The sequence below is a fragment of the Dendrobates tinctorius genome, unplaced genomic scaffold (assembly GCF_039654945.1).
Source record: "Dendrobates tinctorius isolate UK_male_01 unplaced genomic scaffold, ASM3965494v1 ptg000162l, whole genome shotgun sequence".
Taxonomy (NCBI): domain Eukaryota; kingdom Metazoa; phylum Chordata; class Amphibia; order Anura; family Dendrobatidae; genus Dendrobates; species Dendrobates tinctorius.
The window spans coordinates 66,232,412-66,251,598 of record NW_027361829.1 but is presented as its reverse complement, the minus strand read 5'-3'; the positions used below and the strand labels follow the sequence as shown (position 1 = coordinate 66,251,598).

The 19,187-nt window shown below is 47.4% G+C and overlaps 1 protein-coding gene across 1 annotated transcript in view; it reads right to left on the bottom strand.

Annotated features, from left to right (window-relative positions):
• Nucleotides 1–19,187, bottom strand: part of LOC141052595 (microtubule-associated serine/threonine-protein kinase 3-like) — a 110,017-nt gene that overhangs the window by 69,585 nt on the left and 21,245 nt on the right. Inside the window, exon 2 of the mRNA XM_073549824.1 lies at nucleotides 10,762–10,850. The gene's annotated coding sequence lies outside the window, so the exon portion shown is untranslated. The remainder of the gene's footprint in view (nucleotides 1–10,761; nucleotides 10,851–19,187) is intronic.

Genomic DNA, 19,187 nt, shown 5'->3' with positions numbered 1-19,187 from the left:
TCTTTCGGAAGTATTTGTCAGAAACCATAAAAGATACTATGGTGGGATTTCCTGTTCCCTCTGGTCTTGACGATTCTATGTCATTAGCCATTCAGGTTGATCGGCGTTTACGTGAACGTAAAATTATACGGGAAATGCTGCCACCTGTTGAACAAATGTCTGAACCTATGCAATGTGATAGAGTTTTGTTTAGGGCGCAACATCAGGAGTTCAGAAGGCGTAATAAGCTGTGTTTTTTCTGTGGAGATGCCTCTCATATTATTTCTGTCTGCCCTAAACGAGAGAAACGTTTTGCACACACATTTGCAGTAGGTGGTGTACAACCTAAGTTTCTTCTGGCAATTACTCTGATCTGCTCCCTGTCCACATTTTCTGCTAAAGCCTTTGTGGATTCAGGAGCAGCCTTGAACCTAATGGATTTAGATTTTGCTTAACATTGTGGATTCCCTATGACACCCCTGCGGACGCCTATTCCTTTGAGGGGTATTGATGCTACTCCTTTGGCGAAGAATAAACCTCAGTTTTGGACCCAGGTGGTAATGCGGGTCGCCCCAGACCATCAAGAAAATTGCAGATTTTTGGTATTGCATAATTTGCATGATACCATCGTGCTGGGGTTCCCCTGGTTGCAAATCCATAATCCAGTTTTTGATTGGAAATCTCTGTCTGTGGTGAGTTGGGGTTGCCGGTGTGCTCTTAGTGACACTCCTGTTTTCTCCACCTCTCCCCAGTCGCATGAGGTTCCTGACTATTTGGCTGATTTTTATGATGTGTTTAGTGAGAGTAAGTCTGCGTCTTTGCCTCCTCATAGGAGTTATGACTGTGCAATTGAGCTGAGTCCGGGGTGTAAATTTCCCAAGGGTCGACTTTTTAATTTATCTGTACCCGAACATGAGGCTATGCATTCTTATATTAAGGAGTCGTTGGAGAAGGGTCATATTAGACCATCCTCTTCACCCTTGGGTGCTGGGTGTTTTTTTGTGGCCAAGAAGGATGGTTCATTAAGGCCCTGTATTGACTATCGCTCCCTTAACAAAATTACTGTTAAATATCAGTATCCGTTACCCTTGATTTCTGACCTATTTCCTAGAGTTGAAGGTGCTTGCTGGTTTGCCAAGCTTGACCTCAGGGGGGCGTATAATCTTATTCGCATTAAGCATGGGGATGAATGGAAGACAGCGTTTAATACTCCGGAGGGACATTTTGAGTACCTGGTGATGCCTTTTGGGCTCACTAACGCCCCTTCTGTCTTCCAGTGCTTCAAGAACGATATTTTCCGGGACTTTGTGGATAAGTTTCTGATCATCTATTTGGATGATATTTTGATCATTTCCAGGGATTGGGACTCTCATGTGGAACATGTTCGGACTGTGTTCCAGATTTTGAGGGACAATTCCCTGTATGTTAAGGGATCGAAATGTCTTTTTGGTGTACAGAGGATTTCATTTTTGGGATTTATTTTGTCTCCGTCAACTATTGAAATGGACCCGGCCAAGGTACAGGCCATTTATGATTGGGTGCAGCCCACTTCTTTGAAGGCTCTCCAGAAGTTTTTGGGTTTTGCTAATTTTTATCGTAAGTTCATAGCCAATTTTTCTGTTATTGCCAAACCATTGACTGATTTGACTATGAAGGGCACTGATTTGCTGAATTGGTCTCCAGAGGCTGTTTCTTCTTTTCAGGAGCTGAAGCGGAGGTTCACTTCTTCTCCGGTTCTGCGACAACCCGATGTCTCACTTCCATTCAAGGTGGAGGTGGATGCTTCAGAGACTGGTGCAGGAGCTGTTTTGTCCCAAAAAGATCCTGTAACATCTAAAATGAACCCCTGTGCCTTCTTTTCCCGAAAGTTCTCTCCTTCGGAACGCAACTATGATGTGGGGAATCTAGAACTGTTTGCCATGGAGTGGGCATTTGAGGAGTGGAGACATTGGTTGGAGGGAGCTAGACATCAAGTTGTGGTCCTCACTGACCACAAGAATTTGATCTACCTTGAGTCGGCTAAACGCTTGAATCCGAGACAGGCCAGGTGGGCCTTGTTTTTCACACGTTTTGATTTTGTGGTCTCCTTTCTCCCGGGCACTAAGAACGTTAAGACTGATGCCCTCTCTAGGAGTTTTTTGGCCGATTCTCCTACTGTGACCAAGCCTGCTACCATCTTAGGTGAGGGGGTGGTTCTTTCTGCCATCTCGCCTGATTTGAGACGTGCTCTGGAGAAGATTCAGGAGGATAAGCCTGAGCGTTGTCCCAGTGGTAGGTTATATGTTCCTGACCAGTGGAGGAGTAAAGTGATGTCTGAGGTTCATTGCTCCGCGTTGGCTGGTCATCCAGGTATTTTTGGTACTAGAGATTTGGTGAGTCGGTCTTTTTGGTGGCCTGCCTTGTCTCGTGATGTCAGAAATTTTGTGCAGTCCTGTGGGACTTGCTCCCGATCTAAGCCTTGTTCTCGTTCTAGTGGGTTGTTGATGCCTTTGCCGGTGCCCATGAGGCCATGGACCCATATTTCAATGGATTTTATTTCTGATCTGCCTGTCTCTCAGAGGATGACTGTTATCTGGGTGATTTGTGATAGATTCTCTAAGATGGTCCATCTTGTACCACTCCCTAAGTTGCCATCTTCCTCAGAGTTGGTGCCCTTGTTTTTGCAACAGGTGGTTCGCTTGCACGGGATTCCTGAGAACATTGTATCGGACAGATGAGTTCAGTTTGTCTCTAGATTCTGGAGGACCTTTTGTTCCAAGTTGGGAATTCAGTTGTCCTTCTCCTCTGCATTTCACCCTCAGACCAATGGGCAGATGGAGAGAACAAACCAGACTTTGGAGGCTTATTTGAGATGTTTTCTATCTGCTGATCAGGATGATTGGGTCTCATTTTTACCCTTGGCCGAATTTGCTTTAAATAATAGAGCTAGTTCTGCCACTTTGATGTCACCCTTTTTCTGTAACTTTGGGTTTCTTCCTCGATTTTCTTCAGGGCAGGTGGAGTCCTCTGCCTGTCCAGGGGTTGACACTGTGGTGGAAAGAATGCAGTAGATTTGGGACCAAGTGGTGGATAAGTTGTCTCTTTCCCAGAAAAAGGCCCAGCGGTTTTCTAACTGGCATAGGACCATTGGTCCCGGGTTTAAGGTGGGTGATATGGTCTGGTTGTCAAAGAATATCTCTATGAAAGTGGCTTCTCCAAAGTTTAAACCTAGATTTATTGGACCTTACAAGATTTTGGAGATTATTAATCCGGTCTCTTTTCGGTTGGCTCTTCCTGTCACATTTAAGATTCATAATGTGTTTCATAAGTCCTTGTTGAAGAGGTTTGTTGAACCAGTGGTTCCTATGGCGGCACCTCCTGACCCTGTGTTGGTTGAAGGTAGCATGGAATATGAGGTAGAGAAGATACTGGATTCCCGTCTGGCTAGACGTAGACTCCAGTATTTGGTTAAGTGGAAGGGTTATGGTCAGGAGGATAATTCCTGGGTCTCTGCCTCGGATATTCATGCCGAAAGATTGGTGCGTGCTTTTCATCGAGCTCATCCTGATCGGCCTGGTGGCTTGGATGAGGGTTCGGTGACCCATCCTCAAGGGGGAGGTACTGTTGTGAGCTCATCTGTTCATTCATCTTTTGTGTCCGAGGATCTCCCTCTTCTGGTGAAGGAAGGTAGTGAGGCTGATTTAGATGAAAGAAACCAAACACCTGATCAGGTAGATGGTGACTGGGTAACGGGAACTTCAGACTGGATATAAGGCAGCCGACGCCCTTCTGAGTCGCTGGTGATTTCTCTGCTGGATTCTTGGTGACCAGTCTGATTCCTGCTTCCCAAAGATAAGTTTTTGCTCTGCTATTGAACTTATTAGTTTGGTTTTGTTTGATTTGTTTTTTGGAGTTCAGCAATCCCCGGCCGGGGGTGTGCTGGATTCTTTTTCCTTGATCAGTGTTCTCTTTTGCTCTGCTTCCAGAATATTCTAAGTGCTGATATAGGGTTTGAAGTCTAGTGATTTCAGGGTCCTTTTTGCTTATCAGTTGTGTTGGTAATATTTTTTAGCAGGGTTTTTTCGGATTGCAGACAGCAGCTTTTCTGTCCTGTCCTTTTTAGTTAGCTTGGGCCCCATTGTTTGCTCAACCTATCTTTCTATCTGTGTTAGTGTTTTCATCTTGCTTCACAGTCATTATATGTTGAGGGCTGCCTATTGCTTTGGGGTCTGCTCTGGGGCAGTCAGTTTTTCCCTTTTCTCTCTTTAGGCTTATGTAGATCTCCGGCTATGACGAGGTGTCTAGGATCACCGTAGGAAAACTCCACGGCTACTGCTAGTTGTGTGATAGGATTAGGGGTCTGCAATCCGCTAGTTTCCAACCTCTCTAATTTTCTGGGCTGAGCTTGTGTTTTGTTTTTTCCTCCACGGTGACTCAATCATAACAGGGCACCATATATTACTTCATACAGTATAATGGGCACCATATATTACTTCATACAGTAAAATGAGCCCCATATATTACTGTATACAGTGTAATGGGCCCTAAATATTATTTCATACAGCATAATGGGCCCCATATATTACTTCTTACAGCATAATGGGCCCCATATATTACTTCATACAGTATAATGGGCCCCATATATTACTTCATACAGTATTATGAGCACCATATATTACTGCATATAGTATAATGGGCACCATATATTATTTCATACAGTATAATGGGCCCCATTTATTACTTCATACAGTATTATGAGCACCATATATTACTGCATACAGTATAATGGGCCCCAAATATTATTTCATACAGCATAATGGGCCCCATATATTACTTCATACAGTATAATGGGCACCATATATTACTTCATACATCATAATGGGCACCATATATTACTGCATAAAGGATAATGGGCACCATATATTACTTCGTACAGCATAATGGGCAGCATATATTACTTCATACAGCATAATGGGAACCATATATTATTTCATACAGTGTTAATGGGCCCCATATATTTCTTCTACCCAAACCCCGCTGTTCTGGTCTCCTCAGTGTATTCTGATCCTCCGCAGTGCTTGGCACAGGGACATCATTAACTTTGCCTATATAATTGTCCACTTGGACTGATAGTAATAGTGATTTGCTTGTACCCTGTTGTCTGGCGCTGGTCCACTTTATGGGGGTGCTCAGGGCATATGATTATACACCAGTAAAAAGTATGAGAGGCTCAATGTGACCAGTGTCACCTAGTTTCCTACCCCTCTTATTCGACTGGTACTGTGGGCACACTGACTTGTACTGAGGAAAAGAAAGAAAGAACAGAGAGAAAAAGAAAACAGAGACAAAGAAAGAAAGAACAGAGAGAGAAAAAAAGAGGGGAAGAGGGGAAAGAAAGAAATAACATAGAAAGAAAGAAAGAAGAAGGTAAGAAAGAGAGAGAGAATGAAAGATTCAATAAAGATACTACAGCAGCCCGGCTCCCACTGTAGAGCCCACCTGAGCCTCCCGATGCAGGACATATCATGATCCGCTCACATGGCCAGCATCCCGAGTCCACGGTGATCCTGCTGTCCGCGCTGTTGGGGGAGGATACGGTGATGGATCTGAAGCATTCCCTGAAGTGCCTCCATGGTTCCGTCACAATCTCCTCCCGAAATTACCTCATTTCCAGTCAGCTTCTAGCACGTCACTTCCAGTGGAACGTCACGGGCGAATTATAAAGTGCTCCTCGGTGCTCCGCCGTGTACTCCTGTGTCCGCGGGAAAAGTAAGCTCCCAGCCGGGGCAGTGGGGCAGAATCTCTCTCAAAATCGGGACTGTCCCGCTGGGAGGTATGAATGCTCCCCACCATACACCTTGTACACGTATGGCTCCGCATACATCATACCCACACGGTTCTGCTTTTTAGGCCTCATACACACACGGCTCCGTTCTGTACACCTCGCACACACACGGCTCCACTCTGTAAACCTCGTACACATGCGGCTCTGCTCCGTACACCTTGTACACATGTGGCTATGCTCTGTAAACCTTGTACACAAATGGCTCCACTCCGTAAACCTTGTACACATGCGACTTTGCTCCATACACCTCGTACACACGCGGTACCGCTCCATACACCTCACACACACGCGACTGCTCCGTACACCTCGCACATGCACTGCTCTGCTCTCTACACCTCGCTCATGCGCTGCTCCGCTCCATACACCTCGCACATGCGCTGCTCCCCTCCATACATATCGCACATGCGCTGCTCCGCTCCGTACACCTCGCTCATGCGTTGCTCCGCTCCATACTCACGGCTCCACTCCGTGAACACACACGGTTCCGCTCTGTACACACACACGGCTCTGCTCCGTACACATCTCTGCTCCATACACCTCGCACATACGTGGCTCCGCTCCATACACCTGGCACACACAGCTCCGCACACCCCACACACTCGCGGCTCTGCTCCGTACACCTGGTACACACACAGCTCCACTCCGTACACATCTCTGCTCCATACACCTCGTACACACACAGCTCCACTCCTTACACATCTCTACAACGTACACCTCGTACAAGTGCAGCTCTGCTCCGTGCACCTCCCACACGCGTGGCTCCGCTCCTTACACCTCGTACACACGCGGCTCCACTCCTTACACATCGTACACATGCGCCTCCGCTCCTTACACCTCGTACACACGTGGCTCCGATCCGTACACCTCACACACTCAAGGCTCTGCTCCGAACACCTCGTACACGCACACGGCTCCACTCCGTACACCTCACACACGTGCGGCTCTGCTCTGCTCTCGGTCCTCGTACACATGCGGCTCTGCTCCTTACACCTCGTACACACGCGGCTTCGCTCCGTACACCTCACACACTCGAGGCTCTGCTCCATACACCTTGTACACACACACGGCTCCGCTCCTTACACCTCGTACACACGCGGCTCCACTCCTTACACATCATACACACGCGGCTCCGCTCCTTACACCTCGTACACACGCGGCTCCGCTCCTTACACCTCGTACACACACGGTTCTGCTCCTTACACCTTGTACACACGTGGCTCCGCTCCGTACACCTCAAATACTCGAGGCTCTGCTCCTTACACCTCGTACACACACACGGCTCCACTCCCTACACCTCGCACACGTGCGGCTCTGCTCCGTACACCTCGGTCCTCGCACACATGCGGCTCTGCTCCTTACACCTCGTACACACGCGGCTTCGCTCCGTACACCTCACACACTCGAGGCTCTGCTCCATACACCTTGTACACACACACGGCTCCGCTCCGTACACCTCGTACACACGCGGCTCCGCTCCTTACACCTCGTACACACGCGGCTCCGCTCCTTACACCTCGTATACATGCGGCTCCGCTCCTTACCCCTCGTACACATGCGGCTCTGCTCCTTACACCTTGTACACACGCGGCTCCGCTCCTTACACCTCACATGCTCGAGGCTCTGCTCTGTACACCTCGTACACACACACGGCTCCACTCCCTACACCTTGTACATGTGCATCTCTGCTCCGTACACCTCAATCCTCGTACACACGCGGCTCTGCTCCTTACATCTCATACACACACAGCTCTGCTCCTTACACCTCATACACACGCGGCTCTGCTCCTTACACCTCATACACACGCGGCTCTGCTCCTTACACCTCATACACACGCGGCTCCGCTCCTTACACCTCGCACAGATGCGGCTCCGCTCCTTACACCTCGCACACACGCGGCTCCGCTCCTTACACCTCGCACACACGCGGCTCCGCTCCTTACACCTCGCACACACGCGGCTCCGCTCCTTACACCTCGCACACACGCGGCTCCGCTCCTTACACCTCGCACACACGCGGCTCCGCTCCTTACACCTCGCACACACGCGGCTCCGCTCCTTACACCTCGCACACACGCGGCTCCGCTCCTTACACCTCGCACACACGCGGCTCCGCTCCTTACACCTCGCACACACGCGGCTCCGCTCCTTACACCTCGCACACACGCGGCTCCGCTCCTTACACCTCGCACACACGCGGCTCCGCTCCTTACACCTCATACACACGCGGCTCCTCTCCTTACACCTCATACACACGCGGCTCCGCTCCGTACACCTCACACACTGGAGGCTCTGCTCCGTACACCTCGGTCCTCGTAGACACGCGTCTCTGCTCCTTACACCTCATACACATGCGTCTCTGCTCCTTACACCTCATACACACGCGTCTCTGCTCCTTACACCTCATACACACGCGGCTCTGCTCCTTACACCTCATACACATGCAACTCTGCTTCTTACACACGGCTCTGCTCCTTACACCTCATACACACGCGGCTCTGCTCCTTACACCTCATACACACGCGGTTCTGCTCCTTACACCTCATACACATGCAGCTCTGCTTCTTACACCTCGTACACACACGGCTCTTCTTCTTACACCTCGTACACACACGGCTCTTCTTCTTACACCTCGTACACACACGGCTCTGCTCCTTACACCTCTTACACACGCGGCTCTGCTCCTTACACCTCATACACATGCGGCTCTGCTGCATACACCTCGTACACACGCGGCTCTGCTCCTTACACCTCATACACACGCGGCTCTGCTCCTTACACCTCATTCACACGCGGCTCTGCTCCTTACACCTCATACACACGCGGCTCTGCTCCTTACACCTCGTACACACAGCTCCGCTCTGTACACCTCGCGTAGACACACAGCTCCGCTCCATACACCTCACACACTCTCGGCTCTGCTCTGTACACCTCATACACACACACGGCTGCACTCCGTGTACACACACAGCTCCATTCCGTACACATCTCTGCTCCGTACACCTCGTACACTTGCAGATCTGCTCCGTACACCTCACACACTCGCGGCTCTGCCACATACACCCTGTAAACCCCCCTGACCCCACAAATAAACTTCCCTCATCCAGGACGATGACAGCCAGCACAGACAGCAGAGTCCTGCATAAAACAAGGGCTGATGCGCACAGGACCTGTGATGAGGTCATAGGAGGGGAGGAGTCAGGGTCACATGATCAGGGGGCCCTGACTCCTTCCCTCCTGTGATCTCATCAATTACAGCCTCTTGCACAACTGCAGCACCAGCGTGCAAAGGCTAAATTGTAGTTGCTGTGGGTAGAAGAGCGCATAATGCTGCCCCCTAATGCCTGCCGCTTCAGCACCTGGCTCAACTTGGCTCATTATAGCTGCGGCCCTGGTTCAAAGTGCTCACTATGCATCTAGATAAGTTCCTTGGAGGGTCTAGTTTCCAAAATGGGGTCACTTCTGGGGGAGCTCCAATGTTTAGGCACACAGGGACTCTCCAAACGTGACATGGCAACCGCTAAATATCCCAGCATATTTTCCATTCAAAAAGTCAAATGGCGCTCCTTCCCTTCTGAGCCCTGCTGTGCGCCCAAACAGTGGTTTATGACCACATATGAGGTATCGGTGTACTCAGGAGAAATTGCTTAACAAATTTTAGGATCCATTTTATCCTGTTACCCATGTGAAAATGAAAAAATTGATGCTAAAAGGAAATTTTTGTTGGAAAACTTAAAATATCCATTTTTTCCTTCCACGTTGCTTTAGTTCCTGTGAAGCACCTGAAGGATTAATAATCTTCTTGAATGTAGTTTGAGGGGTGCAGTTTTTATAATGGTGTCACTTTTGGGTATTTTCTGCCATATAGACCCATCAAAGTGACTTCAAATGTGAGGTGATCCCTAAAAAAATGGTTTTGTAAAGTTTGTTGTAAAAATGAGAAATCGATGGTCAACTTTTAACCCTTATAACTTCCTAACAAAAAAAAATTTGTTTCCAAAATTGTGCTGATGTAAAGTAGACATGTGGGAAATGTTATTTATTAACTATTTTGTGTCACATAACTCTCTGGTTTAACAGAATAAAAATTCAAAATTTGAAAATTGCGAAACTTTCAACATTTTCGCCAAATTTCCGTTTTTTTTCAGAAATAAAAGCAAAAATTATCGACTTAAATTTACCACTAACATGAACGTTCCTGAGTTATTACCTCATAAAAGCACACTGGTCAGAATTGCAAAAAATGGCCAGGTCATTAAGGTCAAAATAGGCTGGGTCATGAAGGGGTTAAACAGAATTTCCAGGACAAGAATATTGATCTTTGATCCCATCAGATGAATGGGTATCCATCCCTTGCTATCCTGGCCAATCAGCTGGTCACAGCACTCCAGCAAGAGCAGCCTTCCCTGCATTGTCTACCTACCATGCACAGTTCCATACACCTTATAGTGGCTATTCCTGGTATTGCAGTTTTGTTCTATTCACTTAAGCGTAGCCGTCATTTACATTTTTATTGCATAAATCAATGGTACACATATAAAATAAGCAACGTTGTAATATCTTATCAGATAAACCTGCTTTCTCCTCCTCCTGGACTGATTTTTCACTCTCAAGTGATGGTTAAGATCTGTGTTCAGTGAAGACAGACTTTCCGATTACTGAGATAAGAGATGTCAGTTGGTGCTTATAAAGTTTTATGGAGAGAGGAACTAGAGACAGACATTCTACTGCAGGTTACACTATAAATTATACTGAGCTGCAGTACCAGGCATGACCACCACAATGGTCTGGTGCTGTGCCCATCCCTTCAACCAGCTGATTGGCTCCCGATCCTATGGATAGACCATCAATATTGTAGTCACGGAAAACCCATCTAAACTGATGGCCCTGTACATGCAACTACGACCAGCAATGACTGTATTCCAAGGGCAGCAGATGTAAGCAAATTGATGAACGCTTACCTTCTAAATGTGTAATTTATCACCCTGGAAGAAGAATCTGCTACTTTTTTTTCCTGTCTCGCAGCCTTATTAATGCAGTCTGTGATTGCCTTGTAAAAAGAAAAGTGCATTTGTCACTTCATTAAACTTGTGGTCTTTTCATTCTTCTATAGTATTTGTGAGAACAGAGAATTCACCATCGCATCAAATAACCTGTACTTTATGGTGATTTTACAGCAATCCGTCAATTTATCAAGTGCAATTAGTGTTGAGCGATACCACCCGATATTGAAAAATATCGGATCGGATTGGATCGGCTGATATAAAAAAAGTATCGGGTATCACCGATTCCGATCCCGGAAGTCCCATTCAAGTCAATGGAACAGAAATATCGGAATTAAAAAAAACCCTTTCTTTCCTTGTAGGTTAATTCTACATGAACAATCAACTAATAATAATGTAGAATGTATTGTGGGAGGTGTAGCAGACATTAAAGCCATAGAGGTTTAGCCCAATCAAATGGAATAGCAGGAATTAATTTTTTTTTTTTTAAAGACGTTCGGAGTTACAAAGATATTGACTATGTTAACCTCTTTTATATTTTGTCAGATATGAATGTTTCACTACTTCCATGCTCTTCACCATCTTTTTTACTTTTCCCACACTTTCTCCTTCATCATCCTCAGCAGCAGCAGAAGCATCTTTTTCATCAACTTCTTCTTCACCTTATTCATCTTCTTCTTCTTCCTATTATTCTTTTTTTGTACATTATTCATATTCTTCTTATTCAACGATTATTCTTCTTCATATTCTACTTCTTCATCTTCTTCCTATTCTTCTTCATCATATTCTTATTTGTGACAGGCATTCCTGTAGTTGTTATCTATAAAAGTTTGAAGATTACACCTTCCGTTCTGCCAGTCACAAAAGATTTACAACAGGATTTGTCCGTGTTCAGTTTGGCCTGCAGCAGCAGCCATTTTCCAGGGGCACCACGAGGAGGAACGGACTCACCCCCATACACTGCTTAGTCTTCTTCTGCTTATAATTTAGATAATATCATTTGCTCTGATTTTTAGTCTTATGCTTAATGTTCTTCTGCTTTTGGTTTTTCTGCTTCTTGGTCTTCTGTCTCTTGTTGTTCTGCATCTTGGTGGTTGTCTTCATGTTCTTTGTCCTCTTGGTCATCTTCTTCAGGGTCATCTTTTTGGTCTTCTTCAGTGTGGTCTTCAGGGTCGTCGTCTTCAGGGTCATCGTCAGGGAGATCCAGAGTGAGAACCAAAAACCATTTCCACAAGTTTGAACTTGGAAAAGTAGCAGATTTGAGAGACCCCACCCCTCTTTTGTGTGACATGCACATAAAGAGCTGGCTTACACCACGTGCCCATACTAGGAAGCGGCCTATCTTCATCCTGTTCATTTAGACACTGTTCACATGTTCAGGTTTTAAATACATTAGATAGGGACTGCTTCAATAGGGTTACCTTGATGCAGTGAAGCAGCTTGATATACAATTTTTTGCAAAAAAAGTGTCGACTAAATACCCTGTATTTGTTATTATCTTTTCATCAGCACTTGCTGACTACTGTTATATGTTTTACTGCAGGATATTTCTGCACAATTGTCATTCTGTGCTCTCTGTTTGTGTTTGAGTCAGTGGGTGGTATGAACAGTGTCCTACCGACTTGTTCATATGTGTGCATGTCACATGTGTTTTTAATCCAGTTTTTTCCGTGCCTATGCATGATTTGAGAGACCCCACCCCTCTTTTGTGTGACATGCACATAAAGAGCTGGCTTACACCACGTGCCCATACTAGGAAGCGGCCTATCTTCATCCTGTTCATTTAGACACTGTTCACATGTTCAGGTTTTAAATACATTAGATAGGGACTGCTTCAATAGGGTTACCTTGACGCGGTGACGCAGCTTGATTTTTTGCAAAAAAAATTGATTTATTTTTGCAAAAAAAGTGTCGACTAAATACCCTGTATTTGTTATCATCTTTTCATCAGCACTTGCTGACTACTGTTATACGTTTTACTGCAGGATATTTATGCACAATTGTCATTCTGTGTTCTCTGTTTGTGTTTGAGTCGGTGGGTGGTATGAACAGTGTCCTACCGACTTGTTCATATGTGTGCATGTCACATGTGTTTTTAATCTAATTTATTAAAGTAGCAGAAGGTACAAGAAGGCTGAGGAACTGCCGAGAACCAGCTGACGATACTGGAACCCGGATGGGTAGCAGAAGGAACAAGAGAAAATGGAACTAGCGAGGACCAGCTGACTGTGCTGGAACCCGGAGGGGCAGCAGAAGGAACAAGAGCCAATAGCACAACCGTGGACCAGCTGACAGTGCTGGAACACGGTTACTAAGCAGGAGGTACCTGTGCTACAAAGCACTACCAAGGACCAGCAGACGTTGCTGGAACTCGGATACCGAGAAGGAGGCACCTAGGCCAAAGGCACTGCCGAGAACCAGCTGACAGTGCTGGAACCCGGATGGGTAGCAGAAGCTGCAAGAGCAAATGAAACTAGCGAGGACCAGCTGACAGTGCTGGAACCCGGAGGGGCAGCAGAAGGAACAAGAGCCAATGGCACAACCGTGGACCAGCTGATGGTGCTGGAACACGGTTACTAAGCAGGAGGTACCTGTGCTACAAAGCACTACCAAGGACCAGCAGACGTTGCTGGAACTCGGATACCGAGAAGGAGGCACCTAGGCCAAAGGCACTGCCGAGAACCAGCTGACGGTGCTGGAACCCGGATGGCTAGCAGAAGCTGCAAGAGCAAATTAAACTAGCGAGGACCAGCTGACGGTGCTGGAACCGGGAGGGGCAGCAGAAGGAACAAGAGCCAATAGCATAACCATTTAACCAGCTGACGGTGCTGGAACACGGTTACTAAGCAGGAGATACCTGTGCTACAAAGCACTACCAAGGACCAGCAGACGTTGCTGGTAGAGTTGAGCGAAACGGGTCGAAAAATTTCAAAAGTCGCCGACTTTTGGCAAAGTCGGGTTTCATGAAACGAAACCCGACCCTAGGATGAGGTCGGCCACGAGGTCGGCGACTTACGCGCCAAAGTCGCATTTCAAAAGTTTGTTTTGCGCTCTTTTTCAGCCAATCAGGATCCACGGACACTGAGGGCAACGTGATGACATAGGCACGGGTCACCACCATCTTTCCGAAGGCCATGCAAGTGATTGGCTTGCTTTGGGGGGCGTCACAGGGGGTATAAAAGGGCGTGCACGCCGACCGCCATGTTACTCATGCTGATCTCAGAATAGGGAGAGCTGCTGCTGCTGATGATTTTGTAGGGAGAGCATTAGGCAGGGAAGAAGACACCAAAAACTGCTTCTGCTGCTAGCGATTTTGCCTGTATAACACACCAGTCACTGTGTGTGCAGTGCAAGGGGAGGCTATATAGTGGTGTATCAGTGGTGTTGGTTGTTGGGCTGCCTTCTAAGGCTTCCTGACATTCCTGCATTGCTGTTTACCCACTGCTCCGCAAACTGCTTTTTTAAAAGCAATCCCAATTTTTTTTTTTGTCCTGCTGAGAAGAAAAAAAAAACTGCTTCTGCTGCTAGCGATTTTGCCTGTACAACACATCAGTCACTGTGTGTGCAGTGCAAGGGGAGGCTATATAGTGGTGTATCAGTGGTGTTGGTTGTTGGGCTGCCTTCTAAGGCTTCCTGACATTCCTGCATTGCTGTTTACCCACTGCTTCGCAAACTGCTTTTTTAAAAGCAATCCCAATTTTTTGTCCTGCTGAGGTACTGAGCGTGCATTTTTTCACACCATACAGCGGTGTACGCTCCTCACACAGTACCGTGTAACGGCTGTTATCACAGCCACAGTGAAGCTATCAGTGTGTCACTCTGTGAGAATAAAACGAGGACATGTTCTGTTCTTACAGACATGCACTCTAGGGAGATTCCTATTCTGCCCAATTCTACATACACCTTGTAGTTTGTGATACACTAGCCAATTTCTGCCTGTGACATAGCGCTGTGATATTCATTGGGCCTCACACAATCCAAAAGTGTCCAGTGTCCACAAGTGTGTGCAGAAATTCAAAATCTCCCTTATCCTCTAGTCACTTTGGTCACAGCTGTGCCATCGAGCCTGTCACATAGCGCTCAGATATCAGTGGGCCTCACACAATCCAAAAGTGTCCAGTGTCCACAAGTGTGTGCAGAAATTCAAAATCTCCCTTATCCTCTAGTCACTTTGGTCACAGCTGTGCCATCGAGCCTGTCACATAGCGCTCAGATATTCATTGGGCCTCACACAATCCAAAAGTGTCCAGTGTCCACAAGTGTGTGCAGAAATTCAAAATCTCCCTTATCCTCTAGTCACTTTGGTCACAGCTGTGCCATCGAGCCTGTCAAATAGCGCTCAGATATTCATTGGGCCTCACAAAATCCAAAAGTGTCCAGTGTCCACAAGTGTGTGCAGAAATTCAAAATCTCCCTTATCCTCTAGTCACTTTGGTCACAGCTGTGCCATCGAGCCTGTCACATAGTGCTCAGATATTCATTGGGCCTCACACAATCCAAAAGTGTCCAGTGTCCACAAGTGTGTGCAGAAATTCAAAATCTCCCTTATCCTCTCGTCACTTTTGTCACAGCTGTGCCATCGAGCCTGTCACATAGCGCTCAGATATTCATTGGGCCTCACACAATCCAAAAGTGTCCAGTGTCCACAAGTGTGTGCAGAAATTCAAAATCTCCCTTATCCTCTAGTCACTTTGGTCACAGCTGTGCCATCGAGCCTGTCACATAGCGCTCAGATATTCATTGGGCCTCACACAATCCAAAAGTGTCCAGTGTCCACAAGTGTGTGCAGAAATTCAAAATCTCCCTTATCCTCTAGTCACTTTGGTCACAGCTGTGCCATTGAGCCTGTCACATAGCGCTCAGATATCAGTGGGCCTCACACAATCCAAAAGTGTCCACAAGTGTCTGCAGAAATTCAAAATCTCCCTTATCCTCTCGTCACTTTTGTCACAGCTGTGCCATCGAGCCTGTCACATAGCGCTCAGATATTCATTGGGCCTCACACAATCCAAAAGTGTCCAGTGTCCACAAGTGTCTGCTGAAATTCAAAATCTCACTTATCCTCTAGTCACTTTGGTCACAGGCACAGCTGTGCCATCGAGCCTGTCACATAGCGCTCAGATATCAGTGGGCTTCACACAATCCAAAAGTGTCCAGTGTCCACAAGTGTGTGCAGAAATTCAAAATCTCCCTTATCCTCTAGTCACTTTGGTCACAGCTGTGCCATCGAGCCTGTCACATAGCGCTCAGATATTCATTGGGCCTCACACAATCCAAAAGTGTCCAGTGTCCACAAGTGTGTGCAGAAATTCAAAATCTCCCTTATCCTCTAGTCACTTTGGTCACAGCTGCGCCATCGAGCCTGTAACATAGCGCTCAGATATTCATTGGGCCTCACACAATCCAAAAGTGTCCAGTGTCCACAAGTGTCTGCTGAAATTCAAAATCTCACTTATCCTCTTGTCACTTTGGTCACAGCTGTGCCATCGAGCCTGTCACATAGCGCACAGATATTCATTGGGCCTCACACAATCCAAAAGTGTCCAGTGTGTGCAGAAATTCAAAATCTCCCTTATCCTCTAGTCACTTTGGTCACAGCTGTGCCATCGAGCCTGTCACATAGCGCTCAGATATTCATTGGGCCTCACACAATCCAAAAGTGTCCAGTGTCCACAAGTGTCTGCTGAAATTCAAAATCTCCCCTGTCCTATAGACACCTTGTACCTTGTTTTACATTACTATATAGTTTGTTGGATTTTGTCTACATTTCTACCAAAAATGAGAAAGGCTGGTGGAAGAGGCCGTGGAATTGGGCGGGGGTTGGCAGCTGGTAATGATGGTGTTGGTGGTGGATCTGATGGTAGTGGCAAGAGCAAAATAGGACCGAATGCAGGAGGTGTTGAGCCTGCGTCATCGTCTGGCTACATAAGGCCTCGAAGGCTTAGTTTTCTAGGAGTTGGCAAACCGCTTTTAAAGCCAGAGCATCAGGAAAAAGTTTTGTCTTACATTGCTGACTCAGCCTCCAGCTCTATCGCCTCCTCTTCTTCAGTTGTAAAAAGTAAAAGCACTGAGTCGTCATTGGAGGCTCATGTTCATGAACCACACCTTTCCTTGTGTCCTTCACCCCAACCAAGATTGAAGGATGACGCAGGCCATACTACTGATTACTCCATGGAGCTGTTTTCACATACCATGCCTGGATTATCAAGTGAAATGGTGAATTACCCAGGCCAAGATGAATCTGACATGGAGTGCACTGATGCACAGCCGCTGATGGATGATTCTGCTGGTACATTCACTCAGAGCACTACATTGTCCTCGCAGTGTACAGAGCCAGATTCTGACCCTGATGAGACTCAGGTGCCCCTTCCCGCACACTATACCACCATACACGGTGACACAGAGGAAGGTGCACATGACATAGAAGAGGAGGTGATGGATGACCCAGTTGTTGACCCAGATTGGCATCCATTGGGGGAAGAGGGTGCTGCTTCCAATAGCTCAGATGAGGAGCATCCAAAGCAGACATCGACATCTCAACAGCTGTTATCTGGCAGGCCCGGAGCACTCCAAAGACAGGTTCCAAACATCAAAAGAGTTGCTGGACAGCTTGTCCAGAGGGTCAAAAGATGACGGTGTGCTAGGCCGCAAAATGTCTGCCAAAGTAGGAAGAGTGCAGTGTGGCACTTTTTTGAACAAAATCCTCATGATCAGGCCAAGGTTATCTGTAAGAAGTGCGCAAAGACCTTTAGCCGAGGGAAAAATCTGAAAAATTTGAATACCAGTTGCATGCTTAGACATTTAACCAGCATGCACTTGCAAGCGTGGACACAACACCAAACCTCAAGTGCCACATGTGCAACTGATCACAACGAAGGTAGTCAGCAACGCTACATTGTTTCCCCCACTGTAAGCCCACCGGTTAGCACAGCATCAAATGTTGAGGTGTCGTTGCAAGGCCACATCAGTCAGGGAATCCCACTGTTATATCAACGAAAGACTGATTCTAGGCCATCAGAAAGAACACCAACTCCATCACCATCATCAACCCTCTCTCAGTCCGCCCTGTCCACCGCTACTTCCACCATATGCAGCTTTCAAGTCCAGCTCACCCTCCCAGACACTATGAGTAGGTCAAGAAAGTACTCAGTCTCTCATCCGCGTACACTGGGTTTGAACGCCCACATTGCCAAACTAATCTCGTTTGAGATGATGCCCTTTCGGTTGGTGGAAAGCGCAGCTTTCCGCGAACTCATGGCCTATGCAGTACCACGCTATGACCTACCCAGTCGCCACTTCTCTCGCAAAGCCATCCCAGCCCTCCACCATCATGTGAAAGACCGCATTGTCCGTGCACTCAAGCAGTCAGTGAGCGGAAAGGTGCACCTCACAACTGATGCATGGTCCAGTCGGCATGGCCAGGGCCGTTACGTGTCCATCACTGCGCACTGGGTTAATGTGGTGGATGCAGGGTCCACAGGGGACAGCGGTGGTGGGACAGTGCTGCCTAGCCCACGGTATAGGAAACATTTGGCTGTAGGCGTTCGACCCTCCTCATCCTCCTCCTCCTCCAGAAGCGAAAGCTCGTCCACAGAGCGCAGTCGTACGAGCACTCCATCTGCAGCTGCCACTGTTGCACACGAGGTGTCCCCCTATCGAGCAGCTAGTGGAAAGCGTCAGCAGGCAGTGTTGCAGATGATGTGTTTGGGCGACAGACACACCGCTGAGGTGCTGGCCGAGTACTTTCAGCGACAAACTGAGTCATGGCTGGGCAGTGTACATCTTGAGGCAGGCAAGGTAGTTAGTGATAACGGGCGTAATTTTGTGGCAGCCATAGCCCTTTCAAAACTCAGCCACATACCTTGCTTGGCTCACACCTTGAACCTGGTGGTGCAGTGCTTCCTCAAAAATTATCCGGAGTTAACAGCCCTGCTCCAGAAGGTGCGAAGACTGTGCGCGCACATCCGCCGGTCGCCTGTACACTCCGTTCGTATGCAGAAGCTGCAGCGATTGCTCCACCTTCCCAACCACCACCTCATTATCGACATTGCAACAAGGTGGAACTCCACCCTGCACATGGTTAAGCGGCTGTGCGAGCAGAGGCAGGCCATAATGCATTTGTGGGAGGATACACGGCCAGGCACTTTGAGAGCAGACATAGAGTTGACCGGTGTGCAGTGGTCGAAGCTGAAAGACCTCTGTAAAGTCCTTCAGTGTTTTGAGGAATGCACACGGCTGGTAAGTGCAGACGACGCCATCCTAAGCATGAGCATCCTACTTATGCGTCTGCTCATGCAAACTTTGATGCACCTTAAGGAGCAGGCTTCTGCAGCCAATGTTGATGAGGAGGAAGAGGAGGAGGGAATCCTTGATGACATTCAGCC